This window comes from Rhinopithecus roxellana, chromosome 8 (assembly GCF_007565055.1).
Source record: "Rhinopithecus roxellana isolate Shanxi Qingling chromosome 8, ASM756505v1, whole genome shotgun sequence".
Taxonomy (NCBI): domain Eukaryota; kingdom Metazoa; phylum Chordata; class Mammalia; order Primates; family Cercopithecidae; genus Rhinopithecus; species Rhinopithecus roxellana.
In genome coordinates, this window is record NC_044556.1 from 92,990,098 (window position 1) to 92,998,573 (window position 8,476).

At 43.8% G+C, this 8,476-nt stretch overlaps 1 pseudogene; it reads right to left on the reverse strand.

The window, feature by feature from the left end:
• Nucleotides 1-115: 115 nt before the first annotated feature.
• Nucleotides 116-238, reverse strand: LOC115899307 (annotated as a pseudogene).
• Nucleotides 239-8,476: the final 8,238 nt, after the last annotated feature.

Consider the following 8,476-nt stretch of genomic DNA (forward strand, 5'->3'; position numbering starts at 1 on the left):
AAAGAAAGAAAGAAAGAAAGAAAGAAAGAAAGAAAGAAAGAAAGAAAGAAGAGCCAGTGAGAGAAGGTAAGAAAGGAAGGTAGAAAAGAAAGACAGACAAGAATGCAAGCGAAAAATCCTACAGCACCCGGTATTCCCAGGCGGTCGGTCTCCCATCCAAGTACTAACCAGGCCCGACCCTGCTTAGTTTCCGAGATCAGACGAGATCGGGCGCGTTCAGGGTGGTATGGCCGTAGACGCCGGCACGGGGCGCCTGGCTGCCCCCAAGAGCCCGGCCCAGCCCTGCCCGCCGGCTTCCAGCCGGCACCGCCAGCCCGGGGTCGCCGGGCTCGAATCGGGACCCCCGAGCCGCTCGCCCACGGCCTTCCCACGGCTCCGGAGCTCCCGAGCTTCCACCACGTCGGCCCGCTCGGAACAGGGAGTGCTCCGAGGCGTCAGGGCCCAGGGCCCACGATCCTGGGACCCCGTCCGGTCCTCCGCCCTGTCGCAGAGGGATTCTTTTGGATCCCTGGCCGCTGGGGAGCTGCTGCGAGGCCCCCTCTTGCCCCACCCACCCGGACCGTCCAAGGCTGGCCAAGGGCGAACAGCCCGGCCCAGCGCGCGTGGCCTTTTTCTTCTCACAACGCCCCCACCACGGTCGCTTGTTCCCGACCAGACCCGGCCTGTGGGCAAGACCCGTGGGGGCTGGGGTGTGGGGGATGGCCCTGCTTTGCCCCAGGCTGGCACTAGAGCCGGCAGCCTGATCCCGGGCGAGAGGGCTGAGAGAAACCCAGAAACACCCCACCACCACCAGGAGCAAAATCCACAGCCCCACACACAGACATACCCGGTCCGCTCGCACGCAGCGCGGGAACCCACACACGATTGGGAAAAACTGGAAAATTCCCTTTGAAAACTGGCATAAGACAGGGATGCCCTCTTACCACTCCTATTCAACATAGTGTTGGAAGTTCTGGCTAGGGCAATCAGGCAAGAGAAAGAAATCAAGGGTATTCAGTTAGGAAAAGAAGAAGTCAAATTGTCCCTGTTGCAGATGACATGATTGTATATTTAGAAAACCCCATCGTCTCAGCCCCCAAAATCTCCTTAAACTGATAAGCAACTTCAGCAAGTCTCAGGATACAAAATTAATGTGCAAAAAATCACAAGCATTCTTATACACCAGTAACAGACAAACAGAGAGCCAAATCAGGAATGAACGTCCATTCACAATTGCTTGAAAGAGAATAAATACCTAGGAATCCAACTTACAAGGGATGTAAAGGACCTCTTCAAGGAGAACTTCAAACCACTGCTCAGTGAAATTAAAAGAGGACACAAACAAATGGAAAAAAACTACCATGCTCATGGATAGGAAGAATCAATATCGTGAAAATGGCCATACTGCCCAAGGTTATTTATAGATTCAATTCCATTCCCCCCATCAAGCTACCAATGAGTTTCTTCACAGATTGGAAAAAAACTACTTTAGAAAGTTCATATGGAACCAAAAAAGAGCCCGCATTGCCAGACAATCCTGTCAAAAGGACCAAAGCTGGAGGCGTCACGCTACCTGACTTCAAACTATACTACAAGGCTACAGTAACCAAAACAGCATGGTACTGGTACCAAAACAGAGATATAGACCAATGGAAAAGAACAGAGTCCTCAGAAATAATACCACACTCTACAAGCCATCTGATCTTTGACAAAACCTGAGAGTTACAAGAAATGGGGAAAGGATTCCCTATTTAGTAAATTGTGCTGGGGGAAAGCTGGCTAGTCATATGTAGAAAGCTGAAACTGGATCCCTTCCTTACACCTTATACAAAAACTAATCAAGATGGATTCAAGACGTAAATGTTAGACCTAAAACCATAAAAACCCTAGAAGAAAAACCTGGGCAATCACCATTCAGGACATAGGCATGGGCAAGATTTCACGACTAACACACCAAAGCAATGGCAACAAGAGCCAAATAGACATATGGGATCTAATTAAACTAAAGAACTTCTGCACAGCAAAAGAAACACCATCAAGGTGAACAGTTAGTCTACAGAATGGGAGAAAATTTTTGCAATCTACCCATCTGAGAAAGGACTGATATCCAGAATCTACAAAGAACTTAAACAAATTTACAAGAAAACAAACAAAACAACCCCATCAAACAGTGGAGAAAGTATATAAACAGACACTTCACAAAAGAAGACATTTATGCAAGCGAACAGACACATGACAAAATGCTCATCATCACTGGTCATCAGAGAAATGCAAATCAAAACCACAATGAGATACCATCTCACACCAGTTAGAATGGTGGTCATTAAAAAGTCAGGAAACAACAGATGCTGGAGAGGATGTGGAGAAATGGGAACGCTTTTACACTGTTTCGTGGGAGTGTAAACTAGCTCAACCATTGTGGAAGACAGTGTGGTGATTCCTCAAGGATCTAGAACTAGAAATACCATTTGACCCAGTGATCTCATTACTAGGTGGTATACCCAAGGATTATAAATCATGCTACTATAAAGACAAATGACACACATATGTTTATTGTGGCACTATTCACAATAGCAAAGACTTGGGACCAACCCAATGTCCATCAGTGATAGACTGGATTAAGAAAATGTGGCACATATACCCATGGAATACTATGCAGCCATAAAAAAGATGAGTTCATGTCCTTTGCAGGGACATGGATGAAGCTGGAAACCATCATTCTGAGCAAACTATCACAAGGACAGAAAAACAAACACCTCATTTTCTCACTCATAGGTGGGAACTGAACAATAAGAACACTTGGCCAAAGGATGGGGAACATCACACACTGGGTCCTGTTGTTGGGTTGGGGGCTGGAGAGGGATGGCATTAGGATAAATACCTAATGTAAATGATGAGTTAATGGGTGCAGCAAAACCAACATGGCATATGTATACCTATGTAACAAACCTGCATATTGTGCACACGTATCCTAGAACTTAAAGTATATATATATATATGTGTGTGTGTGTGTGTGTGTGTGTATGTGTGTATAAATAACTGTATCCCTAGTCAAGAGAGAGAATAAGAAAAAATGCTGCATCAAGGGGAATGGCAGAGATGAGTGACACCCTCAAGGGTCTAAAGAATGCAGCAGTAGTGTCCCCATGTTATTTCTGCTTAAATCACCATTCTGTCCTCTCGGAATCTGGCCTGCTCTTGGTGGATGACTCTAGACCAGAGGTCCACAACTACAGATTCTGTGCCCAAATTGTTCAGCAGCCTGTTTTTGTGTTATGGTTTTAACTTTTGTAAACAATTGAGAAAAATAAAAAGAATGATATTTTGTAGTATTTGAAAATTATGTGAAATTCAGATTTCAACATTTATGAATGAAGTTTTATGACAGTGCAGTTGCACTCATTCATTTATGTATCTTATGGCTGCTTTTGCGGTCCAAAGATCAGAGTTGAAGAGTCTGGACAGAGACCTTGTGTGGTGTTCTCATTACTTCCCCTTGCTTTGGGCACATCACAAACCACAGTGAGGCGATTAGCACACCACAGTGTTTCAAGTGCTCTACTTTTTGCCCTGCTATGACATTTCATTTATTTATTTTATCACACTATAGCTGTGCCAAAAGAATACAATGTGTGTGCAAATTACCAGATTAGGCCACTTATCACAATATTCTCAACTTATAGGAAAGCAATAATAAGGAAAATCAGAAAATTTAAGCATATTGTTTCTATTGAGTTTAAGAAGAAAAAGAAAAGTTTAAAAAAATTAAGCAGCAATATCTCAACATAGGTGATTTTATTTGTATTTGTCTTTCTTTTCCTTCCTTCCTTCCTTCCTTCCTTCCTTCCTTCCTTCCTTCCTTCCTTCCTTCCTTCCTTCCTTCCTTCCTTCCTTCCTTCCTTCCTTCCTTTCTTTCTTTCTTTCTTTCTTTCTTTCTTTCTTTCTTTCTTTCTTTCTTTCTTTCTTTCTTTCTTTCTTTCTTTCTTTTTGATGGAATCTCACTCTGCCCCCCAGGCTGGAGTGCACTGGCATGATCTCAACTCACTGCAACCTCCGCCTGCCGGGATCAAGCGATTCTCTTGCCTCAGCCTCCCATGTAGCTGGGATTACACGTGCGTGACACCACACCTGGCTAATTTATGTATTTTTAGTAGAGATGGGGCTTCACCATATTGGCCACGCTGGTCCTGAACTCCTGACCTCAGGTGATCCGCCTGCCTTGGCCTCTCAAAGTGCTGGGATGACAGGTGTGAGCCACTGCACTCGGCCTGGATTTCTTCATAAAGATAAAATTGGAAATAAAATTGCAACCCAAGTAAGTTTCCAAGTGGCTCATTTGTTTCTCAAATGAGGAAAGCCATTTGTGGATGGCGAATCAACAAATCATGTTTGTACTCATTTTCTCAGAAACGTATTCTGAGAAAATAATCTTTTTGAAGAGTGTTAGCCTTTTTGCTGGGTGGGATAGAACTTTGGGAACAAACCCAACAGTTTATTAAAACAAACAAAGCAGGAAACCTAATAGTCCGGCAGAGGGCAGCATTACCCCACAGAGCCAAAACCTTTGCCAGGCGGAACCCTTGTTGGTTGCCAAGATTGATTGATTTTGAGACAGAGGTTTGTTCTTGTTGCCCAGACTGGAGTGCAACGCCGCAATCTCAGATCACTGCAACCTCCACCTCCCAGGTTCAAGCAGTTCTCCTGCTTCAGCCTCCCGAATAGCTGGGTTTACAGGCACCTGTCACCACACCCGGTTAATTTTTTTTGTATTTTGGTAGAGATGGGGTTTCACCATGTTGGCCATGCTGGTCTCGAGCTCCTGACCTCGGGTGATCCACCCGCCTCAGCCTCCCAAAGGGCTGAGATTACAGGTGTGAGCTACAGTACCCAGCTTGCCAAGATTTATTAACTAACATTTGTGGTGCAGGCTGTTATGGTGATTTCTTCCTATTAGCTTATTTAATCTTCATGAAAACCCTTCAAGATAGGTACTATTTTATTTTCATTTTACAAATCAGAAAACTGAAACTCAGAATGGCTAAGTGACTTTTACCTGGTTCACATATCAATTAAGGTCAAGTCTTTGGCTCCAGGACCTGTGTTTTTATTGAAGTAAATGATTATAAAGTGCCTGCTATGCACCAGGCATGGTCTAAGCACTTCACATGTTTTAATTACTTTAATCTTTATGATAACCCCAAGATTTCAGTACTATTATTGCCATCTCCACTGTACCAATAAAGAAACGAAGATAAAGAGGTGGAGATGATCCTACCTTCCCAAGGGAACTCCTACTGTTAGGCTTGAGTCCACAGGAGAGGCTCTAGCTGCTCTATATGGCAGCACTAGGGTGGAGGCAGTGAGGCTCCTACTGTTCTGGTTCTGGCTGAGTCACACATGTCAGGGATGGGTTGCCAGCTCCCTCAGTAAACCCTTACCTAGTCTTCTGAGTGACTCAAGTCAGGTGTCTTGGGTAGAGTGGGGTGGGGAACAGTAATATATCTTTGAGTAGAGTGGGATGGGGAACACTAATATAAGTCCCAGAGTCCCAGGATTGAGAACTTGCAGTTCTGATGTCAGAGATCTGAAGCTGGATGTCCTAGCTCCAGAAGAAAGAGAAAATTTGCCCTTCCCCTGTCTTTTTGTTCTATTGAGACCTTCAAGGAATTGGAAGAATAATGCCTATCAACGTTGGTGAGGACAGATCATTTTGACTCAGTCTAGTGGTTCAAATAGTAATACCTTCTACCCTGGGAGTAAGCAGTCCTTCCAGGGTCAGCAAGGCCCCAAGATGTCAAAGGATCAAAAAAACAACATAAAAAGGTCATAATTAGCACAGGATGGACAAAAGCCTTCTTCACTCCAACATTTAGAAGCATTCTTTTTTTTTTTTTTTTGACAGAATCTTACTCTCACCAAGGCTGGAGTGTAGTGGTGCGATCTCGGCTCACTGCAACCTCTGCCTCCTGGGTTCAAGTGATCCTCCCACCTCAGCTTCCCAAGTAGCTAGGATTACAGGCATGAGCCACCATGCCTGGCTAATTTTTTTGTATTTTTAGTAGAAACAGTGTTTCACCATTTGGCCAGTCTGGTCTTAAACTCCTGACTTCAAGTGATCCATCCACGTTGGCCTTTCCAAGTGTTAGGATGACAGGTGTGAGCCACCGTGTCTGGCCTAAGAGCATTCTTTGTTAAAATTTTATTTTATTTTTTCCTAATTGACAAATAGTTGTTGTACATAGTCATGACGTACCTAGTGATATTTTGATACAAATAATATCTGGTGATGAGATCATGGTAATCAGTGTATTCATCATTTCAAACGTTTATCATTTCTTTGTATTGGGAACATTCAACATCCTCTTTCTCACTGTTTGAAACTATGTAGTATATTATTGTTAACTATAGTCATCCTACAGTGGTATAGAACACTAGAAGTAATTCCTCTTACCTATCTGTTTTTCTGTATCCTTTAACAAATCTCTCCATATCCCTCCCTTCTTATCCTTCCCAGCCTCCAGTGCAGGAGTATTCCTGCTCAGGGTGGTGAGGCAGCCCCTGTTTGAAAGCCAGCAGGGAATGTGCACCCCTGTGACTGAAGACTTGGAAGTTCCCATTCCACAAGACTCAGGCTACTTGGGTACTAAGTAGGACTAAAATGAGAGAAAAAGTAGGCTGGAGCAAAATTTATTGTGCTTTTGGATAAATATCTAGCATTTCCAGTAAAACGTTACAGCAATTCCCTCATGGAATGTAATGAGACTAGAAATGCCCTCCCAGAGATTTCCCCACCTGGTTTTGTGGAATGTAACTCAGGTGGCTGACCCTGGGTCTGAGATTTGCATAGTGATTTTTAGCTCAGAACGTTCCTTTCTGGTGCCTCGTCTGGCAAGGCAATGTAGCCTCACTTGTCTGTTATTATCATTATTTTTAACTATCAAAAGCTATCTAACTGAAGGAAATCTGAGCTGGCTTTGCTGGAAATAGCTTCCTTGTAGTCAGGGTGAAATAAACTGATAGGAGCTTGCTGTCAGTTCACCTGAGAGATACATTTTAACACTTTCTAAATAGGTTCATTTAACCAACACGGAAGTGCTTCTTCTATTCTGGACACTGCTCCAGATGCTGGGATTCAGAGACTGACCCCATCCTTGGAGCAAGTGGTTAAGTAACAGTAGACATAACAATAAATCAATAATCACAAAACATGTGACAGATGTTTAAAGAACTGTGGAAGCCCAAAGGAAGGGATCAGTAACTGCCTGATGGAGTCCAGGAAGAGCTCAAGGAACCAACATGTTGACAGAGTTTCGAAAGGCAAATAGACAGGAGGAGGCAGATACTGAAGGGGAAAAGGTGCAGAGGCACTGAATCTTAAACACACTTGCATCCATGCCACAAGCAGTCGGGGATGTAGGACGCTGGAAAGTTCACAGTTGCTTGGCCTGTGGGAGCCCCTCTCTCTCCTTGCTCTCCTAGTTTCTGACTCCAGGCCTCTCTCTGGCCTGTACCTGCATTTATCCCTCCATGTTGGACTTGATTCTGGGAAACTGACCCATGTTTTCAATGACTACATTTGATGTTACCTTTGATCAATACTATTTTTAAATAAAGCAATAAAGTGATAAATACAGCCATATCTCTGGTTAAGAACTTATGAAAAGTTACTGGAGTAGAACTAGAGTGATACTTGACTCATCAAGTTTTTTTATTGTATTGTTTTAAAATGACACAATAAAAACCATAATTGTGATATTGTCATATAATAACAAATAAAGGTTTGGTCTTTGGCACAGGTTCTTGTCACAGAGCTTCCAAAACTGGTGGAATTTCCTGAGTGACAGTCTTTTGTTATTTATAGTAAGCCTCTTCAACTGTATATGAGTTTATGCTGATGAGATAACACCTGGTGGTTGCCAAGATAGCTTTAGGATGGGACCTGGTTGCGAGAGTGATTGGGGGTTCCTCACCAATGGCCAATGATTTAATCTATCATGCCGATGTAGTGGATGCTCCATAAGACCCCAAAGCAATGGGGTTGAACAGCTTCCAGGTTAGTGGACACATCCACTTGCTGGGAGGATGCCACACCCCAGCTCCACTGGGACAGAAGCATCTGTGCTTGAGCAGCTTCCAGACCTTGCTGTATATACCTTTGCACGTGGCTGTTCATGTGTATCCTTTGTAATGGACTGGTAAATATAAGTAAAATGCTGAGTTCTGTGAGCTCTTCTAGCAAATATCCAGCCTAAAAAAATGATTGTAGAAACCCCCAGCTTATAGCCAGTTCATGAGAAGGATGGATGGCCCCAAATTGCAATTGGCATGTGAAGTGGGGGCGGTCTTGTGGGACTGAGCCTTTAACCTGTGAGTTCCAAAGTAACTCTGGGTAGATAGTGCCAGAGTTCAATTGTAGAACACTTAGCTGGTGTTGGAGAAATGATCGGTGAGGGCAAACCTCCACACACATTTGGCATCAGAAGTGTTCTGTGGGCAG